Source organism: Gallus gallus, chromosome 10 (genome assembly GCF_016699485.2).
Source record: "Gallus gallus isolate bGalGal1 chromosome 10, bGalGal1.mat.broiler.GRCg7b, whole genome shotgun sequence".
NCBI lineage: Eukaryota > Metazoa > Chordata > Aves > Galliformes > Phasianidae > Gallus > Gallus gallus.
In genome coordinates, this window is record NC_052541.1 from 12,619,025 (window position 1) to 12,643,832 (window position 24,808).

Consider the following 24,808-nt stretch of genomic DNA (forward strand, 5'->3'; position numbering starts at 1 on the left):
ACAGCCAGCCCGCTTGGCTCGGGCCGCTCGTTTAAAACAATGCAAGTGAGTGTAGCTGGTTCTGCTGGCAGCACCCACAGGACCACTCTGCCGGGGAGCAGCAGGCACTCAGCAGGGACCCCGAGCCCAGCAGGGACCCCGAGCCCAGCTGCTGTTTGCAGGACAGCCCGCTGCCCTCCCTAAGGCTGCAGGGCTTGGTTTACAAAGATCATCCCATGGGAGGTGCATGACCTTCACTAAGTCACATCAGCCAGAAGCAGAGCATGGGGTGACCCTGCGGAGAGCCACCCACCGCACTGCACTGGGAACCAGTGAGAACAGTGAGAACAGACCCCACTGTGCGTCACCAACAGGATAACAGGTCCTGCAATTTGTATATGAGTTTACAATCACTCTAAGAATCTCTTACATCAGAGATGTGCCAGAATGGGATGCACGAGCAACAGACAAATCCCACAGCACATTAACAGTATTTAAGATGTGCAGATGGAGCACGTGCAAGGGAAGGTTTTATGAACAAGGAGCACTGGAGCAACCAATAGGTGTGGGGACAGCACAGGTCCAGCCCCGGCTCTGAGTGCTGTAGCCCAAATATAGAAGCTGTACAGCTGTGCCAGCAAAGCGGCACGTTGATCCTTTGGGGCAGATTTGCTTTCTACAAACAGCCTGTATTAGAACCGTACATGTGCGGTGAGAGACCAGCACTTCACTTCTCTGCTGAATGAATCCAGCAAATTGATGGCAGATAACGTGCCTTTCCTAACCAAGTTGAAAGGCAGAGGGGACCAGAGAAGAATGGCTCCTCAGACACCACCAAAAGTCTACCTGATGGGTGCAGCCTTGTTCTGACTCTTAGCCAAACCAGCCTTTGGCCAAACACAGTATTTAATAGTGCAAGTGCTTGAATTTACTTCAGTTTAACAAGTCTAACTCACATACACATAGCATCCATTTATAGAGATGGGAGGAAACTGTTTCACTCTTCTTGCCCCCACCTGAGGCATGAAACCCAGCCACTCGGCCTAGCAGCAGCTGTAAATTAAGGAATTAACCAAACCCCAGGTAGGAGTTGGACTCAATGATCCTTACGGGTCCCTTCCGAGTTGGGATATCCTATGATTCTAACCAAACATACACAACCCTTTCTAAATCACCTCCTTTGAGACCAGAGAACTGGCTCACCCCTTGAGGGCATACAGTCGCTGCTCGTTCTGAAGTATTTCCAAGGTATAAATACGACCTCCAGCATTAAAACTGCTGTAAACAGATAAAAAAAAAGGTGGTAATTCAGACCTATAAGCCATGGGAGCACAGCAAGACGCCGCCACGTCAGGATGCTTTGACGTAGTTGCAAATAAGCAACCCGTACCCATTGCTTTGGGAGAAAGCAAAAGGGCTCAATGTGAAACCGAAAGCGTGAGGGACGCTTCGATAACCACACTTGGGTTTATGCGCACTGCAAGATTCAACTACGGCTTTCCACAGCCGTCCTCTTATCTTGATTAGTCATACAAATCCCACCAAACTCCTTACCGAGGCTCAACAAGTATTAGGGCCAGGCGCATTGCTTTCCCACTCCCAGAAGCAGCTGCGTCCAGACAAGTGGTTTTATAAAAAGCAATAAATAAATAAATAAAAAGACAGGAAATATTTAGGAAAGCGAGCAAATAGGCTCACCCCTGCGAAAGCATTGTTCTGTCTGTGGCCTCATCCAACCCACTTGTCGGGGAGACCAAAAGGATGGCGATTCCCGTCCCCATTCTCCCCGCAGCCCCCACTTCCTGGCTCGCACTTCCTGCTCCCCTCCCTCCCAGCCCTGTCCCATGCCACCCTGGCAAGCTGGGCTCATCCTGCTCCTGAACGTCCCTCCGATGCATAAAGTATCGCTAAAAATAGTGTCGGGAAGGCCTTAAACGCTACGTGTGGGACAAGGGACTAAAAATAACCCGCCCTCTAAGCAACACCCGCTGTCACCGGGCGATGCGGGGCTCCCGGGGCTCCGGCCCCGAAGGGAAGCCTGCTGGAAGGGCAAGAGCCGTTCCCTGCCCGCGTGTGCCATCAGGGCTCTGACAGCCCCGGCTGTTCGGCCGAGCTGATTACGAACGAGGAGAGCAAATCGCCGTGCCTGGCATGGAGTTGTACGCATCTTTGTTCTGAGGTCTGCGCGACATTCCCCTCGCCGAGAGCACGCAGCAGCCGAGCGGTCCCCCGCGCTGTAACAATGGACAATCCGAGACAAACGGCTCGGAGCAAATGCTATCGCTGAATAATCCAATCGCAGCTGTCACCATTCGTTAGCTCCGAGCTCATCAGAACGAGCGAAGTTGGGGCTCAAACCGAGCTCTCCCTCTCCGTAACATTGTGTAACTCCAGCACAGCACAGCACGGCACCCCCGGTCTCCCTGCGGCGCGGGGCACGGCTCGACCTCCCCCGGCACAGCAACGCGGTGCGAGGCGCCCGGCGACAAAAGAAACTCGGGCAAGTTTGAGCCCGGCACCCTATTTCCTGCCTAAAGAGCCCTTTTGTTCTGCTTCCCTGCTGAAATGTTCATGTTCTGCCATCATTAGGAAGCAAAACAATGGAGAAAAGCCCCACACGCGTGCACTTCGCCGCCCCGGGGGGCGAAGCGCGGCCACACGACGCGATTAGAAGGGGAAAATGCCTACCCACGGATCGCCACAATTTTCTGTTCGCTTCACCCCAGATTAACTTCACTTGGAGCTGTGCTGCGGAGCAACCGAGCCTGACCGCGACGCCCCGCCTACCTCACCGCTATTGGGCGAGGCGAGGAAGCCTCGTCTCCCCCGGCCGGGCTGCGCTCGGCGATTGGCTGAGCCGCGTATCAATTATAGAAAGAACTTTTCCTTGCCAGCAGGTTAGGCTGGCCTGTTCCGAGCACCCTGGGCGAGCGGCTTCTTAAAGGGGCAGCGCCCCGCGAGACTCGGCCCCACGCGTGCCCCGCCGGAGCCCCCACGCGAGGGGCGGCGCTGCCCCTCCCAACAGCGCGGCGGTGGGGAGCGGCACGGGGGCGCGGCGCGGCGCCGCCTCAGGGAGCCCGACCCCGGTCACGCGTGGCACCGTGCGAGACGAGAGGCTCCGTGGGTTCGGGGCCCGGCGGCCGCCGCAGTTGCCCCGGGAAGCCGGCACGCCGCCTGAATTAGTAACCCGGCTAAAAATACGCGCAGAGGGCAGTTCCACACACCGCTCCCGGTTCGAGGCGTGAGTCAGCACGGCGCAGGCAGGAAGCGGCTGCCTCCCGCTCGCGAGGTGCTGCGCGCTGCCAAAACTTTTCGTGCTTATTCAGCCTTCCCCCGGCTCGCCACATCTGCGCGGCGCTGCCCGAGCTCTGACGGCAGACAGCGTTTCCCACAGCACGGCTTCTTCGCGCTGCTGGTGTTGCGAAGGTTTCCCTGCCCGTCAAATGAACACACGGGAAGAGTCAAAACGAAACAAAGCGTAACAAACGTTTCACGAGCACCGATGCATCCCATTGGAGAACCAAGCCTTGCCCCACCGCAAGCCTGGGGTGGGCCACAGCACGGCGACTTCCCTCGCACGCCCACCGAGTACCAGCAGTTACACAATACCCACCTCAGCAGCAAAGTTGCCTTATATAAAGCAGTTTCGAGTGCTTATTTCTAGGTAACTACCAATATGAAGCTCGGCGAAGCTATCGCGCTTGCCTGCATAAACACATTGGGGTTGGGTTGTTTGTATGCCGTACAGGGGAAAAGCTGCTCCTTGTTTCTGCTGCTTCCCACCTTTCCCCCAGGCAATGCCTCCCCCACCCCCAGCTGATACCTGCCTTTACTCCCACCAACCAAGTCCAGCACAGCTCGGCACGCTGCTGTTTCACAAACACCACCAGAAGAGCACAAGCACCTTCTGAACGCACGCCTAATTCCCCTTCAAGCAGTCACATATGCTTCGTGCTACCTTTTATCGTAGGCTGATCTGTCGCACCACAAATCCAAACTGAACTGGAAAGCAGCAGTTTGAGCAGTTGTTCGGTTAACGAGCACACAGCATGGCAGGAATGGGGAGACCCTGAACAAGATTTACAAAACTTTCCCTACAGAACCTCAAATCTGAGCTGGAAGCATTGGCTGCCAACCATTATGTTTGAATCCAGTACTTCATAGGACGTCAGGTTACCCTGAGGGCAACCAGGAGGCCATACTTATACAGCACTTCTGACCACTGCTATCGAAGCAATGAAAACCAAGCATGTAGTTCATGCAAATAAAGCATACCAGCAAAGCATCTTCCAAGCATCTCAGTGACCGATCCTGGAAAGCTTCAATTTAGAGCACGTTAACTTCAGGCCCATAACAACAACAGCAGAAGTCGTGCACCTTATCAACAGAACTGCCCAGTGCCAGCAGCAGATGTGACAACTGCAAACACTGCTTTATGACTTTGAGGAGGAAAATAAAAAATGTTAACCTATAACTAAAGCAGCCTGACCACCTGGCAACTGCAACAGTGATGAGAAGTCACCTATCGTTAAACACCCCACACTTGAACTCACATTTGCGTTCAGCAGGCAGCCAGGAGCTCCTTATCGCAGCACAAGGGACAAGTTTCTTCCCCCTTCTCCCCAGCTTTCCCCTCCCAGCCACTCAGCCTGGCCTACTCCCTCACAGCAGCTCCAGTGCTCATCAGCCCCTTCTGTGCACCTCTGGCTCACTGATCTGGCAGAAGTTTGCTCACCTCCTGATAAGCCAGAGCGTGGCTCACCCACGGCATGGGGGAATGGCTAAGCAGATCTCCTCTGTTCAGAACCAACCTCCTCAATTTGCTCACCGTGTTTCATTTTAAAGCAAACAAACGACATTCTGCTATCTCACTAAGAATGGCTCAGGAGTAATCTGTTATCTTCACAGAAGTAAAAGACCCCCCCACAAAACTATGGTAAGCAGGGGAGAAAAAAAGAAAACCAAACCTAGGTTTACAGTTGGCCCTGTCTCACCAAACTGGAACCTGTGGGCACACACATCTGTATTCAGATGTTGGAAATCCGCATTTAAAAATCAAATGCTACTCTCTAGTTATTTCCCATGCTGAAATCTAGTGAAACTCATTGCTAAGAAGCCTAATCTGTAAGCTTGGTTTCTGAACACAAGCAATCTATTTTCTCTTCAAACACAGACACACTATACAGGAAGTGCAGAGACATCATTGGAAGGGCCAGGCTGAAGTTACGCCTTTGCTACTCTTACAGTATCTGTAGTAATGCAGAAAATAAACCAGCAGATTGCAGCTGCAAGTACACTAAACAGGGAAGCTTTGACAGCAGCGTAAAAGAGATTCGGTTTGCTGCCACTGAACTTTGCTCTGAGGACAACAAGAGAGCACCTGACTCTCATTTGACTATTGTAATCATGGAACGGCTAAAAGCCCATTTGTCCTGCAATCTTAAATATACACAAGACAGTAAGTTTGGAGGACTTGACAGCTCAAGAGATCAAGACCAGAGCCTTTCATCTTTAAGTCACCAGTTCCAACAGAGACCAGAATAGTAGTGATCAAAAGCTGCATGTGATGGCTGTGGAGGGATTAGATACAGAGGTGATTACTTGCTATCCAGTTCCCAGATCACTGAATCACAGCAGCTTTCTTCACAACCTGCACCTGTTTTCCACAGGTCACAAATACACAGGACTTCTGGATTTTGTACACGATAAGCAGCAGCAAAGCAGCAGAAGTGCTGCTTTGACACACTGAGCTTGAACTGTAAAAGAGGACTTTACCCTCCTGTTGTCAGTTGTGTCAGTTACAGCATGTGCTGATTTTGTAAAGCAACCAAAGCTGTCTTTCAGTTTTATTCGAGATACTTTTAAAATTAAAATGTTAATGTTGTAATACTTGTTTGTAAGCTGCAGTTCTCAAGCCTGCTGTATAAGAGATCTCTGCAAATACATCAGTTTAAAAGCACATAAGCACAGGAATTTCAGAACTTTAGCATTTGAGAGATGACACCAGAAGTTAGCAATCAGTTTCACTAAACCTGAACAACATGTCTACATAAGGACAAAAAAAGCCCTGCATGATGAAAAACATTCCTTATCATATTCTTATACATTCTTCAGCAAACCATCATGCAGCCTCCAGAGAGTCAGTCAGGGGTAGCTCCTTTCCAACTCGCTTTTAGTATAAAGAGTTTGCAAAAGTGCCTGGAAATGCAAAGCAGGACAGGCAAAATGAAAACAGGTTCAGAGTGTATGTTGACTGAAGATTCTGGAGTGCAGGTTCATTGACCTGGTATGAATAACGCTGCTGAAAGCGATCTTCTGCACTACCCCAGCAATACAAAGTTCCATAGCTCTTGGTAGCATACTGCTTCCTGAGAGTAATGTTGCTGATAGCAAGCCAAAGTCCTAGAAACTTCACTATCCTGAGCAGTAACTAAGGAGGCCCGTGCATACAAAGAATGCAGCTTGCTACCCCAGGAGCCTAGGGAGCACAACATACCAGACTGATGAGATTGCAGTAATCTCGAAGAACTTCCTGAGATTTCTCTTGTTGTTTTCGATCCGAGATGTACCACTGCACAGCAATAATCAAACCTGGAAAGAACAGAGAGGTGCAGATGGTAAATATCAGGCCTCCACCAGAGCGGGCTCACTAGTTGTCTGGACAGCCATACACCCTGCAGTCCAAGTAGCTATCTCAGATCACCCACAGCTGAGCTACCATGAGAACTTATTGAAGTTTATCCACGTGTTATACTCCAACTGCTTCCTTCTGTGTAGGGAACAAACCAGTAAGTGAACAGCTTTGATTTATTTATTTATTGTTTAAGTTTCCCCCCCCCCCCCCCCCTCTCCTTTTTGCTCCTCTCTTACCTCCTCACGTACAAACTGGGCAGCCATAATTGCTCTCTATCACCCAGCAGCTGCCATGCTGCTATTATTAAGTTTTTTTTTAATATATATATCTTTTAAGATCAGAAGAAGGAATTGCATCTTGCACAGAAGCACAGCTGAGGGCTCCAGCATGAGATGCCACAGATCTCTCTTCAGAGAGTACCTGAGAAAGGATCCAAAAAAGGACTGGGAGAGATTTCTCCTTGTCATCAGGTAACTCTTGGGTGGAAAACAAATCATAAAGCCAGTTTTCCACTTAATTCAGCATGCTCCACCTGCATCTACATGCAATCTATAATACTATCTGCAGCTTAAATGGAGTACGCTGAGCACAAGTCCAAGTCTACTCAGTACTTAATTAAAAAGGTAGCTGCACAACTATTAGCTGACAAGAAAACAGAGCCAGGAGTTCGGGTACTTCTAATCCCCTCCGAAATCAAACTGATTAATACAGCTGTTACAGAAGGACACACTCTCACAGAAACAGGGATTACCTTTATCTGTAACCATGGCAACTTTTCACTAGTTTATGTCAGTGCTGCTCCCCCGATAACTTGCCACTATCTCTTTCAGGCTATTTGTACAAGGTTTTGTACGCACCATCCGAGCCCGGGAAATAACAAGAGGCTGAAAGGTAAACTTACGTTCTTAGATCACTCTCTCCAAGGTGTATTACAAAACACAAAGCCTGTCATCCGTGTCAACAGCACACGATTAGGTAAGTTGATTTTAATCTGTTATTATTTTAATGATTCCTTGTTTTGTAAGACAAAAGCTATTTTAAGAGGCATCCTCAGCAGCACACACAGGATAGAGGAAATCCTTCCCTGCCGAAGACGCTCTCAGGGAAGCAGTAAAATCAAGGAGTGCTGCCACTGATGTGTCCCCTTTGATACTCAGTATCATAAGGAACAAAAAACCAACCAGGAACACGCTGTTATTTTGGCCAGAGCGAATATATGATGGATGAGGCCAGAGCCAGGCCTTGTTGGAGGCTGGGCAGTAATTAATAGGAAGAACAGGTGTATGTACTGCAACTGCAGATAAACAAACCGGGCAGAACTCAGAGCAAAGGCACAGAAGTTAAAGCAGACACGGCAAAGACAGCAAGCAATGAACTGACTGTTTGCTTCCCCCGATTACTGAGTTACCACCAACAGCTCAGAGGACGAGCAGCCTTTTGAGAAAAGAATCGTGTAAGATGACATCAGGTCAAATCGCTCGCTTGGAAGCAGGAGGAGGAAAAGAGCAGCTGCTTTCCTCCCTCCTCCCCTCACCCCCCTTAAAGTTCATAGGGCAGCTCACAGCACTGCACCCTCGTCGGCAGCGCACGCAGAGCTTGGCACAGCTGAGAGCACAGAGCCTCAGAGGAACCAAACGACCTCTTGACTCGCTGTAGCTCTTATGCAATGCCCCCCGTGCAGGACAAGCCCGGACAACCACCCAGGGAACGGGCTTCAGAACGGCACGGCGCACCTCGGGGCAGCTCCCTTATCCGCACCGGGCCCCGCCGCCCAAGGACACGCGTACGAACACCTCTGCCCCGGGAGGGCTCTGCGCACGCAGCCGGGAGCTGCCCGACGGCCGCGGGAGGGGCGGGGGAGGAGGAAGGAACAACCAAAAAAGGGAGAAAAACAGCCCCGCGCCCGGCGGCTGGGAGCCCGGCGAGGAAACGCCTCAGTGCCTCAGCGCCGCTCCCGCCCGCAGCCACCGCCGGCCCCGCCGCCCCGCTCTCACCTGCCGCTGCCGCCGCCCGGCCCCGCTCGCTCCTCACCAAACTTTTTCTCCCCTTTCTCCGTGTTTCCTTGCCCCGAGAGTGACGCGGGCGGGCGCTGATTGGAGGAGCCGCCGAAGGAAGGCCTGGAGGAGAGGGGGCGGCGCCGGGCCCGCCGCTAATTAACGCAAGGAGACGGCGGCGAGGTGAACCATACAATGCTGTTTAAAGGGACCGCGGCCCGTCCCGTGCGTTATGCCCTCGTGAGCGGCCTGGGGCGCCGCGCGGCCGCTTTGGGTTCTGTCGCGACCTACGATATACGTGACGCGATGCCGCTTTCTGTGTGGCACTGTGCCGCCGCGTGTTTGTCCGCACACCGCCCGGGTATCGCGCCCGCGCTACGGCCTCACAGGGCGTCACTGAGCTGCACCTGCGAGGGGGGGTCGTGGGGTGACACTGAAGGGCGATGAGCGACTCGGTGGCTGTTAGCAGGCGGGGGGGGGGGGAGGATGGGATTCCAGAGGGACGAAACAGAGCAAATAAAAGAGGAATGTTATCTGCGGGCCGGGAGCGGGGGAGCTGTGAGGGAGGTCAGAGCAGCAGGTGAGCCGAGTCCGGGAGGAGAAAGCTCCGGGGAGCGGGGCAAGGCAGGGAGATGGGCAAAACATTCCCGTTCCTTATCGGGACGTTTAACAATGTTACAGAACTCGGGCTTGTTTTAGAGCTGAGGAATTTGAGGCGCTGTGGGAGGACACGGGCTGTCAGCAAAGAGAAAGTCCCAGAAGAGACGTGCCATCAGCATGGGCTTCTCAGCGCCTGCAGCCCAGCAGGCAGACCCGTAACCCTGGCAGAAGCACTGAATGGCAAGAAGACCCTTCATCGTTATTGCTTTCTTAATATCTGAGCTTGGATCAACACCAGAAAATGCTTCTGCGAGCGGCGTGGAAATGCTAACATGGTTTTATAGCTATTTTGGTAGAGATTATTCGCACTTGGCCGTCTTTGCTGATGCAATACGCCTTCCAAGTGCCAGGTTGCACGAGCAGAAGATGACCTGCATTGCATGTGGGTATCGCAGCATTCCCCACAGCATTACTTGGAGTGCTTTCATGGCCTTGGCAGTAATCACAAGGAGCTGTGGGGAGTGATGAACACATTCCTCCCAGCCTCTCCGTGGCCGCCTCTTTTATATAGTTTTTTTATAAAGAAAACATAAAACCCCTTGGGTTCATCTCAAGCTACTTTATCTGTGCCAGGTTTTGTCTTGCTGTTAGAGATACAGAGGCCTACTAGAAGGATAGAACACGCACTGTCTGTTCAGGGAAGGGCCAGCTGATGCTTCTGCAGTTGTGGGCAACCAACACAACAGCTGGCAGGGAAAAAAAAGGGGAAATGCAGGCAGTGAATGAGATGGGCACCTCCTGCCAGGAGTTACCGACCAACAACACATGGTGGAACAAGTGTTAAGTTACGGTGTCAAATGTCAAGGGGAGGCAGAAGAATGCTCAGATGTGATCTTGCTTGATTGTGGATGAAGGTCATCAATTTTCTGATGTGCCAGAATGAGGAGGCTTAGCCACAGTAATGGTGGAGCAAGTGGATTTCATGAAACACTCAAAATGGGTATGTTTGGTGTGGTCAGGAGTCACAACTCAAAAGAGGCAAACACGTGGAAAATAGGGAACATAGAGTCGCGTGTCATCTGCTGAAGGGGCTGTAGTCAAACTGTCTCTGAGGGAGAAAAACAATGGAAAAGGTGGCTGAGATAATTAGGATGAAGTAATGGATGCAGGTTAAAAAGTGAATGTACATCTTGAGCAACCGTGGGTAGAAGATATATTGAAGAAATAGAGTTCAGTTTTCTTGTATGAAGACCTCAAGACTGATAGGCCGAAAAAGTAAGCGGTGTTTGGGAAGGGGGAAGTGTCTGATCAGAGAAGTGAGTAAAGCAGAGAAGGACCTCCTGGACTTGGGAGGGATCAGAAGTCAACTAAAGAGGATGAAAGGTTAAACGTGGCCAGCAGATGAAAACAAAAGACCGTTTTCTATAGAGCACAGAAAAGAAGTTAAAGGCTATTTACCCACCTTAAGTTGATGAAAGCAATAGCTTTGATTTTTAAGAACACACAAGTGTTCAGCAGGACACGGGGTCACTAAAAGCATGTTGAGCTCAATAAGCAATGCAAGATGAGCATCCCAACAACCTAATTCTACGAGACATGATTTTGCTGCGAAAGAGTAGTCAAAAGGAAGCTCCACACTTTCAAAGTTCCTGTCACCTTGATGCCTTGGCACACCTTATATTCTTATATTATATATATTATTCTTAAGGGCCATCTGCCTTTCTAGAAAATGTTTGCAAAACATTCTGAAATAAGTTTCTTCTAATTTTTACTCCCTTCTTCCCATTATGTTTAATCTATCCACCAGCATATAGGACCTTTCCCTGTGGTTCCTGTTACATATCCTTCTGCTATAGCGGCTTGTTATTTCTTTTGCTAGAACTTTGGAAATTACTTGAGGAATCTTAGTGATGTATTCATTTTGAGGTAAACGTATCTTCAGAGACAGTGAACAGAAAGTCTCTTCTTCAGTTCAGTGAGCTTTGGATCAGGTGTTCAGTGTTAACATCATTTCAGTTCTTATAACCTCATTGTTTGGGGCCCAGCATGCAGCTCCTGAGACTGCTGAGAGATTCACCATGGCGTTGATGAGAGAGGAATCAGCCTCTGCTTCCTGAGAGACAGCCTATATAAATCCAAAATAAATAACCCCCAAACTCTTGAACAGCTGAGTCTCAAATGAGATTTCATTTCATTCTGAACCTCGATGGATATCTTTCCATGGTCACCCTGACCTCTGTTCCACTCCATACACTAATGGGATGAGTTGGAGTTTGTTATCCAAACCTACTGGAAATTTGGCCCAGTGGTCCTTTGGCAGTGCCTTTTCATCAGCAGCAATGCCACCTCTCTCTTTGAATGCACACATTCAGAGATTTGTAGAATGAGAGTCCAAATCCTGCTTGTATTTGCAAGCCCAGAATGCCATTGACTTCAAGGGGGTTGCAGGAGTTTAGCCAAGAGCAGAAATTGGCCCAAGATTTTCAGATTCCCTCATGCTTCTGTTTGTATGATGTTATCGTCAAGAACTAACAGCATCCTTTATGCTGCATTTCACTTTTCTATTAATGGGTATTTACTGTGCTGATGTTATATAGTTTGCAAGAAAGATGCACATATAGAAATTAATAAAATGAAACCAACACTGATTACCATGAGGATTTCCATCTTTCAGTGTGCATTTTCCAAAACACACCAGAGATTATTTCTCACCAGAAAAAAAAAAATGCAGAAAGGAAAATCCCATTCCTTGGCACTTCTGTATGGCATTCAGGAGTCTTACCTGTGATTCAGTGGTCATAAGAAAAATCAATCTAATAATGTAAAAAAAGTTAAATGCTGTGCTTTTGTTCTCTGTGCATTGGATTCCCAATCAGATTCCCTCCCTCTCCCTCGGTAGAGATTGAGCATGAATGGATCAAACCTGTGAGAGCAGGTAGATGGGACACCCAGCAAAGCCCATTGAGTGCCATGCAGCCAGGGCAGCACTCTGCCATCATGGCACCAGAGCCAGCTGCCCACTGGCACTTGGAGCTGCAGAGGGGACCTTGCAGCAAACTGACTGCTGGGCGTCTTACTTGAACGGCGCACAGCGTAGGATGGAGATCCTGCTCAGCATTTTCCAAAATGAGGCAGATTGTTTTGCCACACCATTACAAATCTGGGAGCCTCCTTCTAGATAGTCTTGTTTGGAAATCCAGGCTGGGGCCTTTTAAAGACTTAACAACTCCCTAGTTAAGCTTTTAATATCCACGTTAAATAGATCATTGAGCGCGTCCTGGTATTCAAGAGAGCAGTGGGCCATTCTTGGCTGACGAGTAACTTTTACACAAAGAAATTATTTTGTACCTCTGTGCTTTTTCTCCTCCTGCATTTGCTTTGTCTGTGCACAGTGCAGCCTTTGAGGGAGAGACTTGTCTAGTCCTTAGCACAGCAAACACCAGCTTCACTGAGAGCCTCTGTGCTCTTCAGTCCTCCCCTCATCAGCAGCCTCTCAACCCAAGGGCCTCTGCATAGGCTTGGCTTTCACCCTGCTGTTCTAACAGCATTTTATTATTAATCACTATTTAAACTTCAAACCTGGAGCACTAAATTCTGTAATGCTAAATTATCCATATACCATGCTTGCTAAACCCTAGCACAAACAGCTGACCAGACATGGGCTAGCAATTGCTCCAGCTGCCCAGTACTAAGCTGAGAGTATAAAGAGCTGCTCTAGCACAGCAGCAGTATTCCTTCAGTCACCAAGAATCAAAAGCCTCCATGCACACAAGAAAGCCGCCTGCCTGGCTCAGTTCTGGTTCTCACAATTCAAGGGGAGCAAAGCTGGTGATCCCTTCGGAGCATTAAAAGCCAGCAGAAATGAGTGCATCCCTGGGGCTGCGTTGGGCCAGGTTTTGCTTTTGCAATTTTTGTTTGCCTTCGCTCCACGTAGCAGAGCTCGTAGCTAATCATGTGTCACTGGACCTCTGGATTTAGAGACAAAGAAGCGGCTGGCCTGCTCTGTGCAAATAGCCTCGGTGCTTGGCCACAGCGGGGCATCTGGAAAGCAAACAGCACGTTTGACATGGCTGTCAAGGATCTAGATACAAATGGTACAGGTGACAGAAATGGCTGTCCATCCATCTACCTGCCTGTTCAGGAATGCCAAGAGCACCAGCCTACGGCAGGTCTGACACTCTTGTTTGTTCTGTTCCTGTCCATCTGACCTTGCTGTTTCAGACGGGCTATTTGTCAGTGCCAGAGAAATCTGCCGCAACAACAGAGGGAATATCTGGTGTCAGTATTTTGCAGCTTCTTGATGGAAATGCCTCATTAGAGCAGCACTTTGATTGCTCAGAACGAAGCTGTTTGTTTTGCAGAAATCTCCGAGCTGTTATTCACCTCTTGTAAAATTATAATGCCTCACGTCCTATTCTAAAGCAGCCTTGGATGGCTGGAATGACTTGAAATTTGCAACCAATAAAAAGTTTTACAGCAAAGCAGAGCTGATCAGTGCTTCCTAAGTGCAATAATTAATCTTTTCTGTCAAAGTGTCATCGGATTTTGCTGGATTTAAGAACAACAAAATGTTTCATTGGAGAAAGCAATAAAACAGGACATTTCCATGGCTTCACAGATGTTTCGAATGCATTTGAAACCTGTATCTTTTCCTGAGAGAATTTGGAGCTGAAACCCTTAACGCACCCCGAACAGGCAGTGTGTCCCATAGCAGCCAGGTGTTTGGTCACGATCAGCTCGGAGCCACCTCAGACACCAGGGGCTGGGGACACCAAACGTGAAGGGGATGGCTGCTGTGCTGGCGTCCTATGTGGGGAAAGAAACCTGTGGACCTGAAACACTGCAGCTGTAACCCACGTGAGGACACAGCTATAGAGTCGGGAACACCAGAGACCTTTCCACCTCATTCCTATCCTATCCCTGCTACATTTTGTAAAGCTAGATCTGGTTCAGCTCATGTAATGTTTAATTTACTCTGATCTGAAGAAATTCTGGTGCCCGATTCCCTTTGTTACCTTTTAACACCTCGTGCACTGTACAGAATGGATTAAAACACATACCAGCAACTTACCGGCGTTACACAGAAAGTGCCCGGATGCTCTTCCAGAGCAGAAGGTCGGGGATTTGGATCATGGATGAGTCAAAAGGTGAGGAGAGGCTTTGTCTTAACATCACGCTCCTAAGAACACTCACACTACCTACACACAGCTCAGATAATGCTCCTTAACGTGCAGCAGTCAATGGGAAGCTTCAGCCATCTGTGATTCCTGCTTTCTTTCCCACACTTCTTCCTCTCTCCATCTTTCTCCCTCTCTGCTGCTCGCTTCCCCCTCTCTTGGTGCCCTGCAAAGTGCTCACTGCTGGGTAGTGGGATTATGACCTACCGGTAATCCAGAAGATTATGACATCAGAGCACTCCATCCCATCCTTTCAGCCTTTTCCCTCATCAAATAAAGAGGAAAATCAGACCATTAGAAACACACATTCTCCCAGCCTCTCCTGTGGCATCACTGCTGCCCCGTTTAGCTTTTTCCCTTTGCCTCCCGTGGACATGTTGGTCAAAATATACCTCACCCTGCGTGCACATACTGACAAAACCTATAAAGCCTACTTTACCTTGTGCTTTGCTCTCTTATGTGGAGCTCTCAGGAATCTGCTTGACAATATTCACCTTACTTGTTTTCTTGTCCAAACTAGTACAGAATAATATTTATACACACCACATCAAGTTCACTAGCACTCGCTATGGATTATGCCTAAAATACTGCTGTTAATTTGCTGACATACCTAATTATACAGCTGAATACATCAAGCATTAAGTTATATCTACCTGACAGCCATTGATGTGGCTGTTAAACAACACAGAGGCACTCAAGCTACCTTTAAATGAAGCTCAGGCACTGCTACCAGCTTAGCCACGCTGAGCCACGTGGACTGTAAAGCCAGTCAGAATAACCCCATAAATATGAGTCCCCACTCTGTGCCGAGCCCTGGGTTATGAAACCAGAATACCACCAGTAAGCAGCTGGGAGGGAGGGATGGTCACCCAGCTCAGAATCAAGATGGGCCCACTTGCAGCACTGGCAGAGATGCTGGGCTATGTACTGCAGTATGAGACACAACCTCTTGTGCTGCTTTTATGCTGGCGTCAATAACATCCAGCAAAACGTACTGGGGGAAGCACTGATCATTGAAAGCACCACTGTGAAACGTGCTGGAGCTGATGGGCTGGAGCCCTTGCTCTTGGAGGAGAGGAACTGGGAGAATTACCAACCATAAACCAGAAAGCTGTCTGATAACAAAAAGTCCCAGCGTAGTTCAGAATCAATATTAAGTCACAGGTAAATCAGAGAAAGCAAAGCAATAAGCAAAACAGAGAAAGTCATAAACCTTGAAGACCTGTGTTCTGGTCCATATCTAACAACAAAAGTTACCTCTTCCTGTACAGCGTATGATGAATAGATCTCAAGGACAAAAGAGGCATAACCTCACTACAGTGCATAGTGAGCCTTTCCTAGCACACTTGGGGCAGGTTTAGTACAAGGGCAAGCATTTACTCTCAATATTCTGTGGGAAAATTGATGGTTTGCATTGGCACCACGTGTAAGAAGCATTTCAGTGAGGTCGGGGTTGATTCTGCTCCTGAGAAATGGGATCCTGCTAACGTCTGGGGAAATACTAGAGATACATTTCCAACAGGTCAGGTCCTGTCAAAGACTTGACAACAAGGAGTAACTGCACATGAGCTTTACTCATTTAGCAAAGCAGAGCAGTTATCAGATGCACAGAGGTTGTGGAAGGATGGGGGTTTGATGTGAAGAGTCTAACACAGAGCTACAAAGATGGACAAAGACAGGGAGCATTAGTTGGGCACGTTGCTCCTTACTGCATCACACACGTTAAATAAAATAAGGCCCAATGGGAAGCACTGGAGGGCGATGGCATTTAAGACAACATCAGTGCTATGAATTCCTTTGCTGGCTAAATCGAGTGATGTCTTTTTATGGATGGGTTTTATATGCGTTAGAATGATTTCCTCCCACTGGCAGGGTGATGACTAAGGACAGATCTGAACAAATAACACTGACCAGTTCTGTGCATGGACATGAGCCTTCCAGCTGCAGTTGATCCCTTCGCTGGCTGCTACTTTTATGGCCTTGTGTACACCAGAGAATCAACACTTCAGCTTTGCAGCACTCTTTGTCATGTCAGGGTAATTAAGAGGATGCCACTGCACCTGGTAGAACTATAAAAGTGTCCTTATAAAAACCTCAGCAGTATTTAATATTTTATTCATTGCAATGTTGTTGTGTTTTGCCTGCAGTAAAACAGCCTCAAGGAAGCAAGGCTACACTACAGCTAAAGGCAAGCAAACATTTTCCCATCAACACATTACTTGAGCTCAGAGGCTTTTTTTGTCTTCCTGTTTTGAATCCTTGTATCTAACAACCTTCCTGCTTTCAAGAAAGAAAGAGAATTACTTTGCTAGAAGCAAGAAACCTGAGCAGGCAGAGTTTAAGCTTCCATTCCTTTTAAACGTGTGGAAAGGCCTCAAAACTTTACTTCGCAGGGAAGTATATTCCATCTTGTAGTCTTACAATGCCTGTATTGCCTCACATGTAATGCTCTCTCTCCTGTTAGTGACTCAAGACCCAGAAGGAAAAATAGAACAAGGCTTAATATATACAAAAGGACATTGATCTCGTTGTTACAGAAGGTGTTGCAAGCCAAACTGCACAAGCACAGACATAGCTGTTACGGGAAAATTATGAAGTTGCCACCACAAAATGTTCAAAGCCACACAATTGGTTTCCAAAATACAGGTTCAATATGTTCTTGTTTATCTACATTTCTTGATACTCTGGGAAATCATACAATACCAACTTTATTTTATAAACATGGAGGCTGGAAACTTTGGTTGGTTTGTATGGTTGAAATTCTTGGGTGATAACACAATTCCAGAGCACAGATTTCAGAAAATCACCACCAAGCCACACAGCCTGCAGTAAAACCGTGCATTTTGGCACCATCCACAAATGAAGCGATGTTTCCATACATGAAGTTCCCTGTAGGCACACTCTTTTTCCATCCACCAACCTTGTGTCAGAGAAAAAGGACTCTTTGCCTAAGATTTACAGACATCTTGCAGCACAGAGGGAAGTAAAAGCAGCCTGGGACATCAAGAAGTCCCCACTATGTTCTGCGTATGCTTGGCTCACACACACACACAGGATGTCTGACACCCTAAATCCTGGATGTAAGTAGAGGGGTCCCAGGTGGAGAGTATGCCAAGAGCGCTATAAGCAACATGACTAACATCCATCATGTGGAGTTTGTTTTCTCATCTCTTTTTTTTCTTCTTTTCAGGGGAAGGACTGCATGTCTTGGCAGATACCATTGCATTTTTGGATACGAAAAGCTCTAAACTCTAGGAACTGCACCTAGCACAGGAAGCACGGCGTGGTGATGTCTGGGACAGCAACAAGTTCCCAAGGGAATGAATTACTTACTCTTGGAGACTTGGATGGAGTCTTTCACTCACCTGGCTGAGCTGCGCACTCATTTTGCAGCATCTCGTTTGTCCAAGAGCATGGCTGCCAGCCAGCTGATTAGTCTGAATGGTGAGGTATGCCAAGCTCAGCCTTTCCAGCATCTTGCTATAAGGCTCAGAATTCATTAAGGGAAGAAGAAAAATTAGAGAAAGCTTGGAAGAAGAACATTAAGAACCCGGTCTAGCGGGAGGTGTCCCTGCCTACAGCAGTGGGTTGGAAATAGATGATCTTAAAGGTCCCTTCCAACCCAAACCATTCTATGATTCTTAAAATGCAATCAACCTAACCGCACCAAGCCAAGTGAAGGCAAAAAGAGCTGAATGTGCCAAGCCAAAGCCAAACCCATGGCACAGTCAGCCACACAGTGAAGGTACAGTCTCAGGGGGACAATCAGCCCTGTTGTGACTTTCATCCAACACCAACCTGCTGACACAACCTAAAAACAAAATCTTAGGAAAAGCTATTTATGTTTCCCTAAAGTAGTTCTTTATATCCAAACATGGAGTTATTTTGGTGTCGTGAAAAGTCAAATCCCACGTTTCGGTTGGAAAAGGTAAATCACTCATTTGGTTTCACTGAGTGCTTTCAGCAACAGAACCAGCATTGGCCATTCTGGTCACTTTACTGTAAGTGTTTCAGTAAAAAGGAGGAAAAGTAAGAAAGAAGAGAAAAGGCATTGTGTGTAGCTCATGAAAAGTAGGTGCCCTGAGTTCCCAGCCTTCGTGGGCATGCCTTAACTTTAGAAAGCCCAGAGGCAAATAGAAAACATGCATTTTATTGTTTTTGATCATCCTTGTGATTTTAAGTCATGCATGACGTTTCTAGGAGGCCTGACTCACAGCATTCTAATATGCTCATATTGGGTTGCAGCATCCCACAAAAAATGAAAACAACTGGAAGAGCTGTAGGGAGGTGCCTACCCAGGTGAGAGGCTAAGGGCAGCCCAGCGGGCAACAAACACTTGCCATTTGCCAGCATTTGTAGTTTCATGCCCACACCAGGCAGTTGGAGCCCAGCACTCCTGGTGTTTATGGGAGCAGAGCAAGTTAAGCAAGAGCAAGGAGAGGCAAGGGATTCCTGCCTAACGCAACAATAGGTGAAAGTTTATCCTGAGGAAAACAGACCAAATCTCTAAGTGCTATCACTGTGTGAATGAAAGGCTGGGACAACAGAGTTTATATTGCAGTGCTGGTAACAAGAGATTCTTGTTTTCATCCTGATTCTGCCAGTGACTCATGGAACAGAGTCAGGCTTCTTCACTTCTCACTTCAGATTGAGTTTGACTTAACCATAGACCCAGATGCTGTCATATTTACTCATGTTGAATAACACTTTCTTCCCTGGTGACACTATTTATGAAGTAGAAAAACTCCAAAGATCATAGAACATGAATGAGGATTGCTGCAGAAACAAGAAGATGCGATGCATCTTCAGCACAAAGATGTTCTGAGGCTTCTCTAATTAGGTCTATGCCTAATGCATTTCTTAATTAGCTGAGCCGCACATGGATAAAGGGATCAGTTACTACTGGGAGCAAATGGACAGAAACAGGTTTGGAGCTCAGACTTGATCAGCTTGAGAGCCCACTGACTCCTCATCCAGCACAGCTGGGGTGAGGTGACTGAGAACCATGGAGCACCTCTTCCATACCTGAAGCAACAGTAGATAAGGCGAGGAGTTCACAATATCTTTCTGGAGATGGTCCTGAAAGTCCTCAACCCCAAGTCCAAGACACTGCGTCCAAATGGCTGCAGAGCAGTTGACAGACCCCAGATTTAGAAAGTAAGTTTCATAGAAACTAAGATTTGTTATAGTTGTTGGATCATGCCTATGTTGTTCATATACAAGAGGAGAACTGCTGATACCTCCTCAGATTTCAAATAAACCATATGCAGAATGAATTCGGGCCACTGTTTCATTAGTGCTCTTATGAAGGCCCGTATGTTTTCATTTCTGATTGATAACTACTTACATTGTTTTCCTTTCCTCGGTGAATCTCAAAGAAAACATTGCCTTGCCAGATTTCCCAACTCCTAAATTACCTGATTTACGCTTATTGTCATTACTTCAGTACACACACACACACAAAAAAATCAGTCTGGGCAGCTAAACATCATTGTGTATTAAATGCTTCAGAACTTACAGCTGCAATAAAACCCTCACCTTTATGCTCACCAGCTCGAGAACCTCACATCCCCCTTTTACTACATATCCATAACTTACAGCAACATAAAAACACATCATTGTTTCTCCTGATAATTTTACCATCCTGCTATTTTATGAGCCTATGAAGACGTGCACCAGGTACTGTATCTTGACAAAGGAACTGGGTTACTGCCAAATAAAACACTCAGACCGTTACTACGGCTAATATGCCAGAAATGGTCACAATGGGTTTTTAAATAATCCTCTACGTTTATATTCCATCATTCATCCTGAAGAGAATCATGGTGCTGTGAAGGCTCTGTGCTGAAAGGTAACTGCTGCTAAGCTGGAAGAAAGGTGGCCATCCTGCAGCGTTACGTGAGTGCAGAAGGTAATGAAGCAAAGAACGCTATTGCAAGCTAATTGCTTGAGTTGGAGTTTGATGAAGACATGAAAGCTGATATGCCGCGCCTTGTAAAAGTACGTCCCACAGTGTCTGTGAGCCAAGTTTCATCCCTTGAGAGCGATGGCTGCTGCACCAGCATCAGGTTCCCCACCATCACAGCCGGCACACCATTCCCAACTGAACTCCGGGACAGGATTGTGACTCGGGGAGCGAAAACTTCACTTCTAACAGCACAGAACTTTCTGTAGAAAGCTCTCTAAGCAGTCTGGTGACTTGTGAAGCCCAGCTCCCTTTGGCTTAGGAGAACTTCAGCATAACAGCTTTACTCACTGCAGTCCACGCACGCGATAATGCGTGGGAAGGTGCATGACAGGCAGCCTTCAGCCAGAGAGGCGTAGGCACTTTGTGATGTCTGAGTTGTAATGCAGATATACCAGACTACTTAACGCACAATGAATCCTTCCTAAATGTGGTGGGAGGATCTATAGCTATCTACTGGACTTAGAGATGCATCATCAGTGCATTCCCACTGCCTGCTCTATCTTCTGCTTCAGAAATGGCTGTGACACATAGTTGAAAGATGGGAGGATGAGATTAAAACACGGGGAAGTGAGAAATGCCTCTATTTTGTCATTTCTGCATTCACTATCTTTCTGTACTTCGTTACGAGCAGATAGTTCTTGACAGAATGACCACATTATGTCACCTACATAACCCAGCCCTGTACGAGCGAACAGCAGTACAAGGGAAGACCACTGACCAGACCGCCCTTTTAAACAACTATCCATCACAGAGAGCATTCACATCCCAGGACATCTCCATCTTCACACCAGTCTCCTCCCTGCTCTCACAGCCCTGGGAAGAAGGCATCTACATCACCGAATCTTCTCTCTGGTTCCCATTGTGTCAGATGTTATTTCAGATGGTGCTTGTTAGCCGTGCTTAACCAAAATCATTAGGCAAATTATTTAGCAGGGTGTGCAGGGATTTTAGCAGTGAGATTCCCATTAATGTGACCAGACATGCACAGCTAGACCTCTGCACTAAGACCTCCCTGCACAGTATTGCCTTAATAATCTTCTCAGTAGTTTGTTTTGTCTACACAGAGATGCTGTAGACAAAGTGAAGGTAAAGCTTGACAGATTTTAATCCCCCAAGAGTCAATATTCCTTTTCTTCGGGTTCCTCTAACCAGAAGAAACCCTGCGATGCTGTATGACAGAAAGTGAATGTGCCAAATTAAAAGCAACATAATAACTGGAACTGATTGGTATTGATCAGCCCTTGGTAAGCTGATAACCCAACTGCTCTCCTCAAAATAAATTCGTACAAATTCCTTAAGAGTCAACAGTGACTGATGGAATAATTCACCCACGATAACAAGCCAGTCTGCACTGACTCAGCATCCTTCCTCGTTTAAATACATCAGAAGGCACCAAAATCCCAAACTTCATTAAGGGGTGGGGATGGGAGAGACCTCAGCATTAGTCTGTGTAAACTATTACAGACGCCTTGGCACCACATCCCAACACACACACAGTACAGGGGCACAGATGGACAACACCACTGCAGGTGCTGAGCTTTAACAGTGAACTTCTTGTTTATCATCTTGGTTGTTTATCAACTGAACCTGCTGCAAAACATACCCTGGCATCAGCAGCAGAGGACAAGCTTTCGCTTTCAGTGAGTACTAAACAGCTATCTGAAGGTGGGAAGATGGATTACAACATTCCTGCCTCAAATCCTACTGCACCACCATTCAGACAGCTCCAAAAGTCACACGCAAGTATCACCTATACCCAGGATATCAAGGAGAGCTTAAACTGGTGTTGTCCACCTTGATTTATCAAGCTGGAGCAGTTCAGATTCTGCCTCACAAGAAGTTGAGCTGTCTCCACAGTAGGGACAGGATGGAAGAAGGGAGAGGAGGGAGATAATAGGAACCACAGCAAGTCTTGCATGGCATCAGCATGCATGAATCAGAGCTCCCATTCTGCATTGTTAGAGCTCTGCAAAACCATTAAAAGGAATGAAATTGTAAAGCTGTGGGGGATTCATCCAGCTAGCAGAGCTGTCTTAGCTGGAAATTATGAGCTACACATAAAGAGGCACTAATTGAAATTCTGTGGTTTGTATTAGCAAATAGGGCAGACTAGACAGCCTGTTTCAAGTGCACACTTTTAAAAATAAATACTTATCAGAAGGAATCTATCTGGACTTTATTCACATCCAGTTGCAACACGGTTGATGTAAATGCAAAGCAGAAGCAAAACATGACCAAGCCATAACTGCAGCACTACTTGAGGGAGATGACAACACATTGTATAGGGCAGCAGAGCGGGAGTGCAGCCCCTTTTTATGGCTGGTGACTAATAAATAAATCTTGTATTTTTGGTTGTAAACTGAGAGCATTTGGTCTGGCCTCACTGAGAGCCAATAATCCTGCAGCTTGGAAGTGACATTTTTACTGAGTCACTTGTCACAGCACAACACCACTCGCAGTGTATTACTGAGGTTGTAAACATTTGCCTCAGCACTCCTATCTCGTTAGCATTACCAGAAGTCACGGAAGAGGTCTGCTGAACCTGAGCCCTGTTTCAGACTTGGTCGCCCTGCTGTTTCCTCAGAAGTCGATGGAAATATTCACAGCTATTTAGGATGGAGAGGGCACCTTTAGAAGTCCTGCCTCCCTCCTCCCAGGAGGACGTACTGACAGTAAAACATGCGTACAAGAGGCTGCAAGGCCAGGCCTTCAATCTGCAGAATGGAAGAAAAACATCTGAGTGGATGTTTCAGGATGAAAACATCAGTGTCTCAAAGAGGTATAACAGCTAGAGACCCCCAGTGGACCTACAACTCCTACTGATTTCACCAGAGGCCACAGTTAATGCAGATAGCCTTGCTTGGCAAGGCAATGCAATAAAACCCAGTATTTTCTTTGTTGAGCATTGAGCTGGATGCCAGGAACAGAAAGCTGGGCTACACCATGCAAGCATGTTGTGCTTTTACCATCTAAGAGAGATTAGCTTCTATTAGATTACAAGTTAATTAACTATAAACGTGGTTTATCGCTATTGCAATTACTTCCAATTTTCCATTTGCAAAACATTACATACTGACTGAGCTATTTCTTCACTTAAAAATTGGATTTTACCCTTTTATGAAATCTACCATTTTAAACTACTTTGGAGAACCACACAAGTTAATTGAGCACACTAAGCACTGTAGCTTCCCATGACTGAATAGGAACCCACTCAAACTGACCCTCTGGAAGAAGAGACTAGTAAATAACAGAGGCCAGACTGAAAAACAAGTTGTTCTATACCAGTTTGCAAATTATATAAGAGTAGCTTCTATACAACAGTTTAAAAGGAAGAGTGCTTTCCGGAGCAAGAAGCTCAGACCACATATAAACACATAGGAAAATGAATTGACTCAGACACCAGTAACAGTTTAACAGAATAATCTTACAGCTAGCAAAGCTCACTGTGAAAGAGAAGTAATTGGAAGAGATAGACTGGATCAAACCATCCTTCACATTGCACAACCAGCACCCAGACCTGGGTAACTTCTTCAAAACACACCTGGAGAACTCTGAGTTCTGCAGCTCTGGCACCTTAAGGGAAGATTCATCTGCTATCTGCAGCACCACGTAAGAGAAAAATGGGATCCAATAAGCAAACCGCTATACAGATACCCAAACCAACACCTCACCCTATAGCATGCAACACTAGGCTATGCTATTAAAAGCAGCACAAGCTTGACAGAGATCAGGGTCTCAGTGAAAAGCAACTAAACAGCATCACTGACTTCAGACAAAAAAATAAAAGAAAAATATTAGAGTCCTGATTCACACACAGCTAGCAAAGAACTAGAATGATACACCTCTGAGTCAGCTCTTACCTGCTTCAGCTCTGCTGGATATGCACCTACAAACTCACTGCCAGCCAACCCCCACCCACCTTCCTGGAAAGGCTGCTAAATACAGGCAAAAGGCAGCCACCTGACTGCAATTCTCTAATTTCCTCTGTGTTACAAGTGGGGAAGTGACTCACAGAGAGGCTATTGGCTCTCTCAAGGTCAAAACTGTGGCATAAGTTGAAAATATTTGCTGAATCAACAAATCTTTTGGAGAAGCCCATCTCACAGATGGGGAAACTGAAACTCAAGGAGCTGAAGGGCTCTGCTAGACCATGCAAACACCAGCTTCTCCTCAGAGTGTAAAGGCTGTATGCTCTGTGGCTTGCTAGCTGTTGTGGAGGTCTCTGGTCCCTGCCAGGACATCCAGCTAACAACTGAGCTGTGCTGATCAGACACAACAGTTTCTCAGTCCCTCAGAGGCAGCCGGAAAAATGAACTCTCCTTTGAGCTGTGGGAGCCATTTATTAGCTCAAGAATATAAAGGATGAATGTAAAGCAAACTGATTACTTTTGATGGGGGCTTTTTGGATCTGGGTTTGAGGTTGCAAAATAGATCGGGACTGGCTGTTTATTGCCAA

General features: G+C 47.1%; 1 protein-coding gene and 1 long non-coding RNA gene across 11 annotated transcripts in view; one reads left to right on the plus strand and one right to left on the minus strand.

Moving 5' to 3' along the window:
• ZFAND6 (zinc finger AN1-type containing 6) overlaps positions 1–24,343 on the minus strand; it is a 49,503-nt gene extending 25,160 nt beyond the window's left edge. The window contains exons 1-3 of one of the 10 annotated variants that reach the window (XM_046899054.1): positions 24,213–24,269; positions 14,279–19,507; positions 6,476–6,570 (exon numbers count right to left, since the gene is read on the minus strand). The gene's annotated coding sequence lies outside the window, so the exon portion shown is untranslated. The other 9 variants (XM_046899055.1, XM_046899056.1, NM_001396419.1 and 6 more) reach the window with 9 other exon arrangements.
• LOC112533223 lies at positions 3,268–13,822 on the plus strand. Its single transcript, XR_003077117.3, has 3 exons — positions 3,268–6,767; positions 6,950–7,083; positions 7,444–13,822. It is a non-coding gene; the product is annotated as an uncharacterized LOC112533223 (long non-coding RNA).
• Positions 24,344–24,808: the final 465 nt, after the last annotated feature.